The sequence below is a fragment of the Somniosus microcephalus genome, chromosome 15 (genome assembly GCF_052327205.1).
Source record: "Somniosus microcephalus isolate GS21.2 chromosome 15, FLI_Smic_1.0, whole genome shotgun sequence".
Lineage (NCBI taxonomy): Eukaryota > Metazoa > Chordata > Chondrichthyes > Squaliformes > Somniosidae > Somniosus > Somniosus microcephalus.
Window position 1 is genome coordinate 102958741 of NC_141001.1, and position 15847 is coordinate 102974587.

Sequence of the window (15847 nt, forward strand, 5' to 3'; positions counted from 1 at the left end):
ATTCTATCTATCTCATCTCAGCCTTTCAGCTTATCTTTCTACTCCTTTTTCTCTCATGTATGCTGGCCTTCATAGTGAGAGGATTCAAGTACAGGAGCAAGGATGTCTTGCTGCAGTTGTACAGGGCCTTGGTGAGACCACACCTTGAGTATTGTGTGCAGTTTTGGTCGCCTTACCTGAGGAAGGATGTTCTTGCCATGGAGGGAGTGCAGCGAAGATTCACCAGACTGATACCTGGGATGGCAGGACTGACGTATGAAGAGAGATTGGGTCGATTAGGCTTATATTCGCTAGAGTTTAGAAGAATGAGAGGGGATCTCATTGAAACTTATAAAATTCTAACAGGACTAGACAGACTAGATGCAGGAAGGCTGTTCCCGATGGCAGGGAGTCCAGAACCAGGGGTCACAGTCTAAGGATAAGGGGTAAGCCATTTAGGACTGAGATGAGGAGGAATTTCTTCACCCAGAGAGTGGTGAACCTGTGGAATTCTCTACCACAGAAGACAGTTGAGGCCAATTCATTAAATATATTCAAGAAGGAGTTAGATATATTTCTTAAGGCTAAGGGGATCAAGGGATATGGGGAGAAAGCAGGGACAGGGTACTGAATTTGGAAGATCAGCCATGATCGCATTGAATGGCGGAGCAGGCTCGAGGGGCCAAATGGCCTACTCCTGCTCCTATCTTCTATGTTTCTATGTTTCTATGTACTCGTCTAGTTTCCTTTTGAAAGCATCTAGAGATTCTTCATGCATCTAAAGCAGGAAGAGACCAGAAGAGTCCACGTTTGATCCATAGTCTGTGCTGAGGTAGCTGATCTCAGCTAGACGGCAGTTGGGATGGTATAGAACCCTTGGACTGGGGATGATGAGGAAATCATCCCATTCTTGATTGCTATGAGGGATCTTTGCTGGCAAGTACACTAGTGTGAGCACTCGGTGAGTTTAAGGCGGGACTTGATTGTTGAACAGTCTATTGATACTTACTGAGAAAGCTTAGATATGAAGAATGGCCACTTGGGTGAGGTACTGAAGGGCTTATGAAATCACATCCCCAGTGTTTTTAGGACAGAAAGGAGATGAAAATGAAAAAAATATATATATAAATAAAACACCAAGAAGCAGAGGGTATGTGAATAATAAAAGTGACAATAGAGCCAGTCAGCTCTGTATGTTTACAGTACCCTGATGTGTCAGATCAGAAGTATTCATCTCCCTCATTATTTTTAAAGAATAAGGCACAGCCAACTTGAACTGAATCTATATAAACTGTACACATGCTTCATGCCCGCTGGTTTCTGGAATGCAGCACCTTTTTAAAACTGCCCGTGAAGCCCCTATTTGCCTTTTCTTTTTATTCTTTAAAACTGAGAAGACATCCACACATGTTACATGTCAACAGGTTTCCTACACCTTACCTAATGGCATCAACCATTACTGAGGTCTATCGCTGATTTGTCATGCTTATTTATTTCAGATAATGCCTTAGATCGACAGCGTCAAATACCATGTGTGCAAGGTGTAAGGGAAGTCTATCGTATTCCAAGGTTCCTAAATGTTGACTGCAGGTTATGAAACCCTATCTTCTCCACTTTACAATGTGCTTTTGACATGGTCCGCATCTAGTTGATGCTTTTAACAGAAAGTGGGATCAGGAGTCTAAAATGTTCTTTGATTTTACATGGCAGTTATAAACAGCACACAAATGCAGGCCCCCTGAATACCTACAGGCCATTGTTACTTGCTTTTAAGAATGATTTTAAAAAACATTGTTTAGACCACACAAGAAACGTTATAGATTTGATTGAATCAAGTGGCAAAATGTTGCTTGTTAGGATAACTTGTTCAATGTTCTGCCAATTTCTAGTATACATTTCATAGGCCTGGCTGAGTCTAGCAAGACCACCCACAGTGCAGCACTAATTTTTAATTACTATTTATTAATGTTTTCACAATAGAAACTCATGACACAGCCTCTGTTAATGTATATTCTCCAAACAAAACTTAACATGTCAGAATCTAAACTGAAATTTAAAAATGCGAAGCATGGGCCTAGAAGATAACATTCTTGCATCTAGGCCATAGCTTATTTTTGACGTATTATTCATTCCGGAATCTGCAAAAGTCAAATATGATAGAATTTCTTCAGTACAATTGTATTCTGCAAATTACATTTTGCAAATGCCCCCCTGCCAGTGATCTCATTGGTCCAAGTTCACCACATGATGAAGTATTGTCTGAACCTACCGGTCTGTCAGAATCATGTGACCCATTCCTCCCCTTAGCTGGATGATTGTAACAGTAACTTGCAGTTTATACCCGAGATACGCCGATAGCCCTGGCAACCTCAAGGCAAACCAAAATAACAATTGCCATATTTCTCAATAACATGATTAAAATTATCCACTGAATTGTCTTTCGTGCCTTTTAATGCCTTCATTAAAAAATTTTCTTCAAAGGCCTCAGCCTCTCGCAAAAGCCTGGGTTTGGGCTTGATATTTCCGCCCAGAGTCACGACTCCGTGAACTGTATTTAGATTCTGCAGTCTAAGCATGGGCCCTGTACCTAATTTCCTAGAGTGTATCAGTACCATTCAGTCAGCTGTGGATAATGGGAAGGTGCAGGGGGCACGAGGGGAGTGAAGAGTTGCTGGGGGTGGGGGGGGGCGGCGTTGTCGAGGGCGGTAGAATCCTGTATGATTAGAGGAGAGGATGGAAAGGGAACTGCTGAGGTCACATTATCCCTACAACCCCCACCCCAAAAGCAGCCTGCAACAGTTCATGGCTTCCTTCCCCATCATATCACGCCATTACCACCCATCACATGCCAACTGAGAGAAGAGGAAAAAGAAAAGGGCAGAGAGAGGAGCAGAAGAGGAACAAAGAGAAGCCGGAGAGGAACAGAGTGAAGCAGTTAAGGAAAGAGAAGCAGCTGTGAGGAGAGAGGCAGAAGGAGACAGAGTGAATCAGCAACACAAAGACATCAGAGATAGGTAAGAGAGTGAACATGTTCTTTGTCTTACTGTGTCCCAACACTAAAGGAGATCAACTAGCATATTATTAAAAATGTTTTTGAAGCTGTCAACTTCTATTGATTCCGATTGGCCCTTGTGCATCACATGATGACGCCATGTCTCTCAGAAGACCCATTGCTCTGATTAGCTGCCTGCAATGATGCCAGGAAGGTACGTTGTTCTACAGCAATCTGATTGATCTGTGGAAAGCATGTGATACATTTGCTGCCCCCATTTATCTTGAGTTATATCTGAGGTTGAGCCTGTGCACATTCCCCATTGTGATTTAATAGTTCCTGGGACCTGATGAGAGCTCAGGTCCCCGAGTACTTTAATTGCTCACTTTAAACCCTGACGCTTTCTGTCAGGGCTATTGGAAGCTGTGGTAGCCAGGCCTCTGTCTTGTTTACATTGTGTAATCTCAACAGATCACATGAAAGAGCAGCCCGAACAAAAGTGTACACAAACCTGCTGCTCAAGGTCAGGCCCCCCCCAAGTCCCTGCTGCCATTACTAAAGGTACTCCTGTGATTATCAGTCAGTTGCGGAGATATAGAGAGAGTGAGGAAAGCATTTAACCCAACCTGCCTGGCGGAAACCAGACGAGTGGGCAGTTAAAAACACCCAGGTTACTTACCTGTCTGGATCCGGGCAGCTAGGCCACCTGCCCAAAGCCAGCGGGCGGGGTCCTTCTTTAATTATACAGATTATAATATTGACTTCTCTGCCACAAAACATTGTTGAAGCAGAGTCTATGGGACCAATTTTCTTGACCTTTGTCCCTGGGAACACCCATTCCACATGCATGCAGGTCAGAAGAGGACGGAGACCCATTTCTCTGGGCCTCCCCTTCACGCAGTCCCAGGGTTCCAGGACTTCGCCTGAGCGGATGGAGAAGGGCCTATGCCTGCAATAGGTGCAGGCCCCAACGTACACATGTAAATGAGGGGGGGGAACGGAGCGTTCCCGGCCTCCTGCCTCACTTTCCTGGCAATGTGGCCCAAGAGACCCCAGACCTAAGACCAGAGAGTTTCAATGGGGCCCGTCAGCATGCCAAAGAGGACTTCAAAGGTATAGTGGCCCAAATCCTCGGGCATTTGGGCTTTCAAGGTGCTGCCCTGCCAGAAGAGACGAATGTAAGTAGCCAGCCTGCATTTGCATGTCTCTCAAACCTGAATCTGTGCTCTGCTTTCCTCTGCCGTTTGCCAGTGCAAGGTCCCGCCAGGGGTTGGGCCTGAACCAGGAGCCCGATTGCCTGCTGCACCCGATTCAGCTGCAGCTCAGTTTGGACAGGTGCAGCGCAATTGGGGTATCCTGCACTTGTCCAGTGATGGGGCAGCATTGCGCGGAGTGGGGTGGGGAAGCGGCAGCTAAATCGCCTCCCATAAACTTTCCATCAAGGGAATTAGATTGTTGCTTGAAAAAGAGGAATAGTAAAGGGCTTGGAGAGCGAGCAGAAACAGAAACATTGAAAAATAGGAGCAGGAGTAGGCCATTTGGCCCTTCGAGCCTGCTCCGCCATTCAATATGATCATGGCTGATCCTCTATCTCAATACCATATTCCCGTTCTCTCCCCATACCCCTTGATGCCTTTTGTATCTAGGAATCTATCTATCTCCTTCTTAAATACATTCAGTGACTTGGCCTCCACAGCCTTCTGTGGTAGAGAATTCCACAGGTTCACCACCCTCTGAGTGAAGACATTTCTCCTCATCTCAGTCCTAAATGTCCTACCCCGTATCCTGAGACTGTGACCCCCTCGTTCTAGACCCCCCCCCCAGCCAGGGGAAACATCCTCCCTGCATCCAGTCTGTCTAGCCCTGTCAGAATTTTATACGTTTCAATTAGATCCCCTCTCACTCTTCTAAACTCTAGTGAATACAGGCCTAGTTGACCCAATCTCTCCTCATACGACAGTCCTGCCATCCCAGGAATCAGTCTGGTGAACCTTCGCTGCACTCCCTCTATGACAAGTATATCCTTTCTTAGGTAGGGAGACCAAAACTGCACACAGTACTCCAGGTGTGGTCTCACCAAGGCCCTGTATAACTGTAGTAAGACATCCTTGCTCCTGTACTCAAATCCTCTTGCAATGAAGGCCAACATACCATTTGCCTTCCTAACTGTTTGCTGCACCTGCATGTTTGCTTTCCGTGACTGGTGTACAAGGACACCCAGGTCCCTTTGTACATCAAACTTGGGACTAGACTGGGTGGCTCATGTGGAGAAAACACTGGCACAGACTTGATGGGTCGAAGGACCCGTTTCTGTTCTGTAACTTTCTACGATGCTATGCTATGACGCTCTGGTTTACTATATCCCGCTAGTCAGATGTAATTTATTGCCAAAGCAATGTAGATACTCAAAAAGTTTTGAAGACTGCTTTGGGCTGTTGCAATCATGCATTTTAACTTCACTGAATGATCCGAGAATGGAGTCAGATCTTATGAAAGCAAAATGACTGACAGCGACGCCAGCATATGGACGCTAAATTTGTCTTTATCGAGTTTTTCTCACCGCTACTTTGACGCATGCATTTTCCCGCTTAGGTTAAATGGTTGGCACCTCCCTCAGTCAAAATTGAGGAGAGAGGAATATGATATGAATGAGTTAAGCCTTTGTGTGATAACATTGCTTATGGTATTTTCAAGGCTTTTTTGAGGGGCTGCATAAGCATCGGTTTAAGAATTGAAATATCCACTTATTGCAATTGTACCAAAAAAATCTACACTGTTTTTAATTAAAGAAATGATGTTACCATCAAGATTAAATACTGTGACCCAGTGACTGGCTTCAGTCCACATGCTCATTCCTTGTTACAGTGGGTCTTGCAGTTCTAGGGACTTTGGGAATGTTAATGTTATGTTAATAAGAATGTAGTGTAAGTTGTTGTTAATAGCTATTGCTGAACATAAGCTTTGAGGAGGACAAACAGGAGCCTGGCGTTTACTTATTGTCTGGTTGGACAAGTTAATATTTTTTTGCAATAATCTACAGCCAACAAACAGACATGAGCATTACTTTGCCCCTAGTCACTGGGTTCAGTCCAGTAAAGCATGAGAAGCTAGTCAAAACTTTCCCACAGCCTGTAACCACACTTAAGTTCCAAAGAAGGAAGTGCTTCTTCTGTTTATTCATTCTACATAAAAGCATTAAAAAAACAATCCTTTCACAGTGTAAATTTGTATACAACTCGATTTCTTTGGAAAATATGAGCAATCTGGTTCTCCTTGATGGCTGAGAGGTAAAGATAATGGCTGGAATTTTGCCTACCTGGGCTGGTCCGGTGTGGGCGGTGTCCGTGGGTGGGGGGGGAGGGGGGGTCGCGACCCCGCTGCTGGCTCCATCCCGCTGTTGAAAATGAACTTACCTTAATGGGGCCTATTAAGCCCCGCCCAGCGCATTACCCGGCCCAACGAGAGGGAGCGGGTCTGGTGATGTCAATCATGACACGTTTTCAGCCGGGATCTTTAAAGGGACCACGGCCACATTACATTTGAAGTTTAATCTAACATAGTGCTGTCAGTGTTCTACAGCATTGGAGTGCTGCAAACACTGACAATGACTGCACAGAGGTGCAGGGCTGCACCCAGGCTCTCCAATGGGCGGAAGAGACCTCCCCAGGAGACCATCACAGCCTGGTTGCACATTGCACAGGAGGTCACAAGCAGGGATGTGGTCAGGAGGACCATGCTGCAGTGCCGCAAATGTTTCAATAATCTCATTAAATCAGGAAACATTAGTACAAAGCCACATTCAATCTCATCCTGCTGTGCCTCTCATCACATCCCCATCACTCTACCTTCCCTGCCCTACTCCTGCACATCCTTACTCACACCAACTTACCTTGCACCTCCGCCTATCCCTCTCCCTCAATCTACATTATCACATCCCCATCTCACTAGCCACCCCTCACACTCACCCTCATCCTAGTGCAATCATACCAACTAACAGCACACAAGGGTAGCCACTTGGGTGTTTTATCCAATGTTTATGTAAAGTTTCTGTTAATGTGCTGTCAAACATAAACTTTATTTTCAACACTTTCCGGTCTTGGACAGATTTATGTGCACCTTTGGAAGTGGCTTAGTGAGTTGCTGTGAATGGTGAGACATAATGGTACCCCCCTGCAATGGTGATGAGTGTGAAAGGAATGGCTTGGGCATTGTAGGAATGCTTTATGGTGTTGGTGTGGGGTGGTGCCAACCTGGCGCATCATGTGGCAGCCAGGTTGTAGAGCGTCAAGTGAAGTAAATATGGCCATGGTGAGGCCATCTCTGGTCACCCGGGTAGCAATGTGCTCGGGTGCTGATGCCCTCTGTCCTGTGCAGCATCAGGTGATTGCGGAGTGTTGTTATTAGTGCTGCTGGTGTGCCTGGTGCTGCTGGTCTTGGGGCTCATTGTGGTCCGATTCTGAGGACCAAGGTGAGACAGTATAAACGGCACCCATGTTGATGGAATAGATGGCAGGTGAAGTACAGATGACAGAAGCATTCTGTCAATGGTGAGAGAGTTCTTCCAATGAGGTGACACTGGATGGAAACTTTGCTGGAAACACTTGCGGCCTGCAGAATCTGTGCTGGAAATGGACTGAGCAACAGCTTCTGCCTGAGGAAAGTGATCATCTGTCAGGTGGGAGCTTTCACTGTACATTTGATGCTGTCAAGTAATCAGCTGGAGCAATGGCCATGAAACTCCCGCCTCAGGTTGACAGCCGTGGTTCCCGAGCTGCGTGAATCCTGTGGCCATGCAGGGAAATTTAAAAAGTAAGTGAAAAAAAGCTCTTAAGTGCCTGTAAACTACTTGATAATCATCTCAACTGGGTCGCCCACCGCTACCGGTCGGGTCGGTTCCGCGATGACAGACGCGCCAGGGGGAAAGGCGCATGGGAGCGAGATGACAGCGGGTTCCAGACCTGCTGTCAAAAATAAACAACTTTCTCACCCGACCCACGACTGATCTCGCCCCCTACCACCCCGGAAAATTCTGGCCTTTGCCTCTGGACAACACAGACCTGGAAGAAACATAGGAAAAGAAGTAAGCCATTCAGCCCCTCGAGCCTATTCTGCCATTCAGTTAGATCATGGCTGGCCTGTACCTTAACTCCATCTACCCGCCTTGGTTCCATATCCCTTAATACCCTTGCCAAACAAAAAATTATCAATCTCAGTTTTCAGTTGACCCCCCAGCCTCAACGTCTTTTTGGGGGAGAGAGTTCCAGATTTCCACTACCCTTTGTGTGAAGAAGTGCTTCCTGACATCACCCCTGAATGACCTGGCTCTAATCGTAAGGTTATGCCCCTTTATTCTGGACTCTCCCACCAGAGTAAATAGTTTCGCTCTATCTACCCTATCAAATCCTTTACTCACCTTAAATGCCTCAATTAGATCACCCCTTAATCTATTATACTCAAGGGAATACAAGCCTAGTCTATTCAACCTGTCCTCATAATTTAACCCTTTTAGCCCCGGTATCATTCTGGTAAATCTGCACTGCACCCCCTCCAAGGCCAATACGTTCTCCTGAGGTGTGGTGCCAGGGACTGATGCAGTACTCTAGATGGGGTGTCTCCAGGGCTCTGTATAGCGGTAACTTAACTCCCACCCCTTTGTATTCCAGACCCTTTGAGATAAAAGCCAACATTCCAGTAGCTTTTTAAATTATTTTTTGAACCCGTCCACTAGTTTTTTTAGTGATTTTTGTACTTGGTCCCCTAAATCTCTCTGCTCCTCCAGTTTCTAGCTTCTTGCCATTTAGAAAATACTCTGATCTATCTTTATCAGGTCCAAAATGGATGCCCTCACACTTTCCCACACTGAACTCCATCTGCCACAGTTTTGCCCACTTATTTAATCAAGTGAGTGATCCCAGGTTTGATCCGAGTAAGCAGAAGTTGGCGAGGGCAGCAGCGGGAATGCTACTCTTGGTCTCAGTGACCCAAGGTTAGAGAGGGAAAAATTTAGGGGGATTTCCACTGATTTGCTAGAAAGAAAGACTTGCATTTATATAGCGCCCTTCACGACCACCGGACATCCCAAAGCGCTTTACAGCCAATGAAATACTTTTGAAGTGGAGACACTATTGTAAATTTAGGAAACGCGGCAGCCAATTTGCGCACAGCAAGGTCCCATAAACAGCAATGTGATAATGACCAGATAATCTGTTTTTGTTATGTTGGTTGAGGGATAAATATTGGCCAAGACACTGGGGATAACTCCCCTGCTCTTCTTCGAAATAGTGCTTTGGGATCTTTTACGTCCACCTGAGAGAGCAGACGGAGCCTCGGTTTAATGTCTCATACGAAAGACGGCACCTCCGACAATGCAGCACTCCCTCAGCACTGCACTGGAGTGTCAGCCTAGCTTTATGTGCTCGAGTCCCTGGAGTGGGAAGGAAGGGAAATTAGAGAGAAATTTTAAAAAGAGGAAATGGTGACTAATCCTTTTAAATGAGGAACTTGCTTGACATTCTCAATTATGGGAACATAATGGTTGTTATTATAATTTAATTCAGCCTAATAAACTATTCAACTGCAGTGAATTAAAATTTATTGGCCTGGATTTTGCGGTAAGAATAACGGTGAGGCTATTAAATCGGACAGCAACTGCGCAGTTAAACGCGAAAATCAGGAAGTTGTTGTCCGAGTTGCCCTGCTCCTCCTCAAGCTTCGCTACACCGGTACCTCGCCGAGAAACTCAGCATTCAAACACATGAATGACGTGAAGTTGTGGTACTTACCCACTAGATACTCACGAAGCACGCCAGAGAAAGTTAGGGCTTGTCCATTCAAGTATAAGTGAATTTCTAACGGCGTGATACGTCTTAATTACTGCTAAACAACTTCTCTGGCCCTGAAAATTTACTTTTACAAGTGTGGAGTCTCATTCCTTCAGATTTTAATTATTGTTGGAGTTTAAACTTTTATCTCTCTCTCTTAATCCTATCTTTCTTTCCCTTTCTTTATTTAACTTTCTCTACATGATTTTACATTGAATTAAATATTCTAACTTACACTTCCTGGTTTAGACTGCACGTGCCTCTTCAATCTGATTAGCTGAGCAGACACGCTGTTGCTTGCCCTGTTCACATAGGTTCCCGATCCCCTGTGGAGGACGCAGCGCTGTTTCTGCTCTATAATTACTGCAATTCACAGTGTAAAAGCCCACAGAAAGTCTGTGGGCAAGTGTAAGTGCAATGAACGGCGAATGCCGTTTTTTTGCTGCTGACTGCAAAATCCGGGCCATTAAATGGGAAACAAATGGCACCAAATTGTCCCATATTATATCAAATTTGCAGCTACACTGTACCTGTGTAACCAAGATCCAAAATTTATCTTCACCCAACACCATCAAAACAGGCATTGGAGAACTGGGAGCCAGTTAAGGTCTTCAAGGTGTGATGAGCGAGTGGAACTTAATGAGGGAGAACAGAGTTTTGGGTGAGCTAAGGTATGTGGGGATGGAGGATAGTAGGCTGGCTTGGAGAGTATTGGAGTAAGCGAATCTAAATGAAGGTTTCAGCAGCAGATAGGTAGAGGCAGAGGCAGAGGCAAGCAATGTCACAGAGGTGGAAATATGGGCGGTCTTTGTGATGGAAAGGATATGGGTTTGATTCGGATGCCAATGTTGTGAGCATGTCTGTCTTGCTCAGATCCAAAACGTTCTTAAATGGGCAGGGGGGTGTGAAGGAGGGTGTTGCCAGTCTTGACAGATGAAACGTCATACATTGACGTTCTCTGCAACCGGCTCTCCCTTAATTGGCCTGCTAAGCCCGCCCAGCGGGCTTAACAAGGTCAATCAAGGGAAAATAGCCTGGGTTGGCCACAAATCGATGGAGGCGGGACTAAAACCCAACAAGCAGCAGTCCCGCCTGCAACGCGCCCCCATTCACAAAATCGGCCCCATGGTGTCAGGACCAATGCTCAGAGCTCGGGGCTGGGGGTAGGGAGGGGAGGGGTTCAAGCTGCAAATATTTCTGTGAGTTGCACTTCCAGCCCACAAGGTGGTTGCTCTCTGGGGGACATTTCAGCTACGGAAGCATGCAATCGGAAGATTTACTAGATGCCTGGGGAGTGGGGGGCGGGGGTACGGAAGGAAGGTGTGGAGAGCTGCTATTCCTGCAGGGAGGAGATGTGACCCCAGGTACGGGGGTCAGACTGGGAGCCTAAGGAAGGGTTTGCAAATGGGTGGCTGACTCCTTCCTCTGTTTCAGGGTGCCAGGAGGCTTCATGTGACTCCAGCCCTGATGCCTCCGGGAGATACATTGCAATACAGAGACTTATTCTGCATTGCCACCCAGTGGATTTCTAATGGAGCTGCATATTTATACGCTTGCTGAGTTTGAAGCCAAATGTACAGGTCCAGCCCTGGATTTGGAGCTAATGTTACATGTTAAGTCTTTTAACATTAGACAAGCCACCTATAGTGCAGGTAAATGTTGACATGTTTAAAATGGGGCTTCCCATCAACAAAGCCTCATGTTGGTGTTTACAATGTATTTTAAGGTAGAATGTTATTACCCAGTCAGCATTTTTAATCTCGAATAGATATTTTAAAAAATACGTCTGCACGCACTTCCTGTCAACATTTTTCATTACAAATCCTATGTTCACATCTGTAATGGGAATTACCCGTGTAATTTGTTTCACGTTGTAATTATGTCCTCCCACCATAGTGGCGCTATGGCGCCTAAGTTCTGTGTCTCCCTGCTGTTGCACTGCAGAGAAACCTTTCTGCTTCCCAAATTGCTGTACATTTTGCTATTTTAACTATAAATAATATGAAAACAATTATATAAAAATAAGGACAGAATGTATGACTTAAAGTGGCAACTGAATTACTTCTGCGTTACTTTGTCCAGTTGTCTCTTGGTGTTTTTTATTTTTTTTTATATTTTCCGCCAGCTTGTTTTCGTAAGCTATTTTGCCCCTCTTGATCATGCCCTTTGCCCTCCTTATAGATACATAGAAGATAGGAGCAGGAGTAGGCCATTCGGCCCTTCGTGCCTGCTCCGCCATTTAATGAGATCATGGCTGAACCTTTAATTCAGTATCCCGTCCCCGCCTTCTCTCCGTAACCCTTAACCCCTTTTGCCCGTAGAAATATATCTAATTCCCTCTTAAATATATTTAATGAGCTGGCGTACACTGCCCTCTGTGGCAATGAGTTCCACAGGTTCACCACTCTCTGAGTGAAGAAATTCCCCCTCATCTCTGTCCTAAATGGTTTAGCCCTTATCCTTAAATTATGTCCTCTAGTTCTGTTCTCACCCGCCAAGGGAAACATTCCTTCTGCATCCAGTCTGTCTAGACCTGTCAGAATTTTATACACTTCTATGAGGTCCCCTCTCAATCTTCTAAACTCCAGTGTGTACATCCCTAAACTACATAGTCTCTCCTCATAGGTCATTCCCGCCATTCCTGGTATCAGCCTGTTGACACCCTGTGGCCAATAACTTGGGAGATTGGCGCACACACATTTTTAATATAATATTTTAGGGCTGTCAAGTTCACAGAGGGTGGAAGGTGGGAGGTCGGTTAGGAGAGTATTGGAATAGTCGAGGCTGGAGGCAACAACAGCATGGATGAGGGTTCCAGCAGCACAGGAGCTGAGGCAGGGGTAGAGACAATATTCCCTCTGAGCTGCGTGGCCATGCAATAATGAGAAAGGTCTCGCACAGGCCGCTCACCAGCTTCTCCATTGTAAACATAGAAACATAGAAGATAGGAGCAGGAGTAGGCCATTCGGCCCCTCGAGCCTGTTCCGCCATTCAATGAGATCATGGCTGATTATCCAAATTCAGTACCCTGTCCCTGCCTTCTCCCCATATCCCTTGATCCCTTTAGCCTTAAGAAATATATCTAACTCCTTCTTGAATATATTTAATGAATTGGCCTCAACTGCCTTCTGTGGTAGAGAATTCCACAGGTTCACCACTCTCTGGGTGAAGAAATTCCTCCTCATCTCTGTCCTAAATGGCTTACCCCTTATCCTTATACTGTGACCCCTGGTTCTGGACTCCCCCGCCATTGGGAACAGCCTTCCTGCATCTAGTCTGTCTAGTACTTTTAGAATTTTATAAGTTTCAATGAGATCCCCTCTCATTCTTCTAAACTCTAGCGAATATAAGCCTAATCGACCCAATCTCTCTTCATACGTCATTCCTGCCATCCCAGGTATCAGTCTGGTGAATCTTCGCTGCAATCCCTCCATGGCAAGATCATCCTTCCTCAGATAAGGCGACCAAAACTGCACGCAATACTCAAGGTGTGATCTCACCAAGGTCCTGTACAACTGCAGCAAGACATCCTTGCTCCTGTACGCGAATCCTCTCGCTATAAAGGCCAACATACCATTTGCCTTCTTAACCGCCTGCTGCACCTGCATGCTTACCTTCAGCGACTGGTGCACAAGGACACCCAGGTCTCGTTGTACTTCCCCTTTTCCCAATCTATTGCCATTCAGATAATAACCTGCCATCCTGTTTTTGCCAACAAAGTGGATAACTTCGCATTTATCCACATTATACTGCATCTGCCATGCATCTGCCCAATCTGTCCAAATTGTACTGGAGTTTCTCTGCATCCTCCTCACAGCACACACGCCCACCCAGCTTTGTGTCATCTGCAAACTTGGAGATATTACATCTAGTTCCCTCATCTGGATCATTAATATATATTGTGAATAACTGGGGTCCTAGCACCGATCCCTGCGGTATCCCACTAGTCGCTGCCTTCCACTCGGAAAAATACCCGTTTATTCCAACTCTTTGCTTCCTGTCTGCCAACCAGTTTTCTATCCAAGTCAGTACCCTACCCCCAATCCCATGTGCTTTAACTTTGCACGCTAGTCTCTTATGCGGGACCTTATCGAAAGCCTTCTGAAAGTCCAAATACACCATATCCACTGGTTCTCCCTTATCTATTCTATCAGTTACATCCTCAAAAAATTCCAGTAGATTAGTCAAGCATGATTTACCTTTTGTAAATCCATGTTGACTTTGTCCGATCCTGTCGCTGTTTTCCAAGTGCTCTGCTATTACATCTTTTATAATGGACTCTAGCATTTTCCCTACTACCGATGTCAGGGTTACCGGTCTATAATTCCCCATTTTTTCTCTACCACCTTTTTTGAATAATGGGGTTACATTAGCTACCCTCCAATCCATGGGAACTGTTCCAGAGTCTAGAGAATTTCAGAAGATGACCAGCAATGCATCTACTATTTCTAGGGCCACTTCCTTAAGTACCCTAGGATGTAGATTATCAGGCCCTGGGGATTTATTGGCCTTCAATCCCATCAATTTCCCTAACACCATTTCCCTACAAATACTGATTTCATTCAGTTCCTCCCTCTCATTAGACCCTATGTTCCCCGACGTCTCTGGGAGGTTATTTGTGTCCTCCTTTGTGAAGACAGAACCAAAGTATGTATTTAATTGGTCTGCCATGTCTTTGTTACCCATTATAAATTCCCCTGATTCTGACTGCAAGGGACCTACGCTTGACTTTACCAATCTTTTTCTCTTCACATATCTATAGAAGCTTTCAGAGTCAGTTTTTATGTTCCCTGCAAGCTTACTCTCATACACTACTTTCCCCCTCTTAATTAATCCCTTTGTCCTCCTTTGCTGAATCCTAAACTGCTCCCAATCCTCAGGTTTGCTGCTTTTTCTGGCCAATTTATATGTCCTCTCCTTGGATGTTATGCTATCCCTAATTTCCCTTGTTAGCCAATGTTGAGTCACCCTTTTTGTTTTATTTTTATGCCAAACAGGGATGAACAAATTCTGTAGTTCATCCATGCGATCTTTAAATGTTTGCCATTGCCTATTCACCGTCAACCCTTTAAGTAACATTCCCCAATCCATCCTAGCCAAATCGCACCTCATACCATCGTAGTTTCCTTTATTTAAATTCAGTACCCAAGTCTCTGAATCAACTACTTCACTCTCCATTTTAATGAAGAATTCTATCATATTATGATCGCTCCTCCCCAGGGGGCCTCACACAACAAGATTGCCAATTAACCCTTTCTCATTACATAATACCCAGTCTAAGATGGCCTGATCTCTAGCATGCATGTAAATTTAAAGGGACCGCGCACAAAAAGAAACAGGCCGCGCAGAACAAAGCGCAGCTTACAGAGAACATTGGATAGAGACGGGCGATTTTATGGAGGTGGAAGTAGGTAATCTTGGTGATGGAGAAAATATGTGGTCGGAAGCTCAGCTCAGGGTCAAATCGGACATCGAGGATGCAAACAGTCTGGTTCAGTCTCAGTGGTCAGAGAGGGGGATGGAGATAGTGGCGAGGGAACGGAGTTTGTGGCGGGGACCGAAGACAATCGTGGTTGAGGTTGTCTTGTGGTGTCAAAAATTGACCTGGTTATGTTGATTGTACAGAGTTGTCGATATTAAGAATCTGGACTTCTGAGAGGCGGAAAGCTGTTTCTCAGCCAATGATCACCCACTTGTTAAAAAAAATACTTTTTATTTTCTTACAAAAATGGTTTTACTTTAGTAGCTCTGGGTTTAGGGTATAGTAATAAATTTATTGCTGATGAACAAATGATTTAAAAAAAAAACTGATTTGTTTGTGTCGCAGCTGAAAACAGACAAAGCGGTCAGGGTGTTTATACCCCATTACCATCTCCCTTTGCCTTGCACCATCATCCCTTTTGTCTCTTAATCTCTGCTGCCTTCCACCCTATCACAGACCTTCCCTTTTGTTCTTTCCTCCCCTCCCCCCTTTCCCTGCCCCTACACTTGCTTAAAAACCTGCTCCATTTCCTGCTTTTCCCAGTTCTGACGAAGGGTCATCGACCTGAAACGT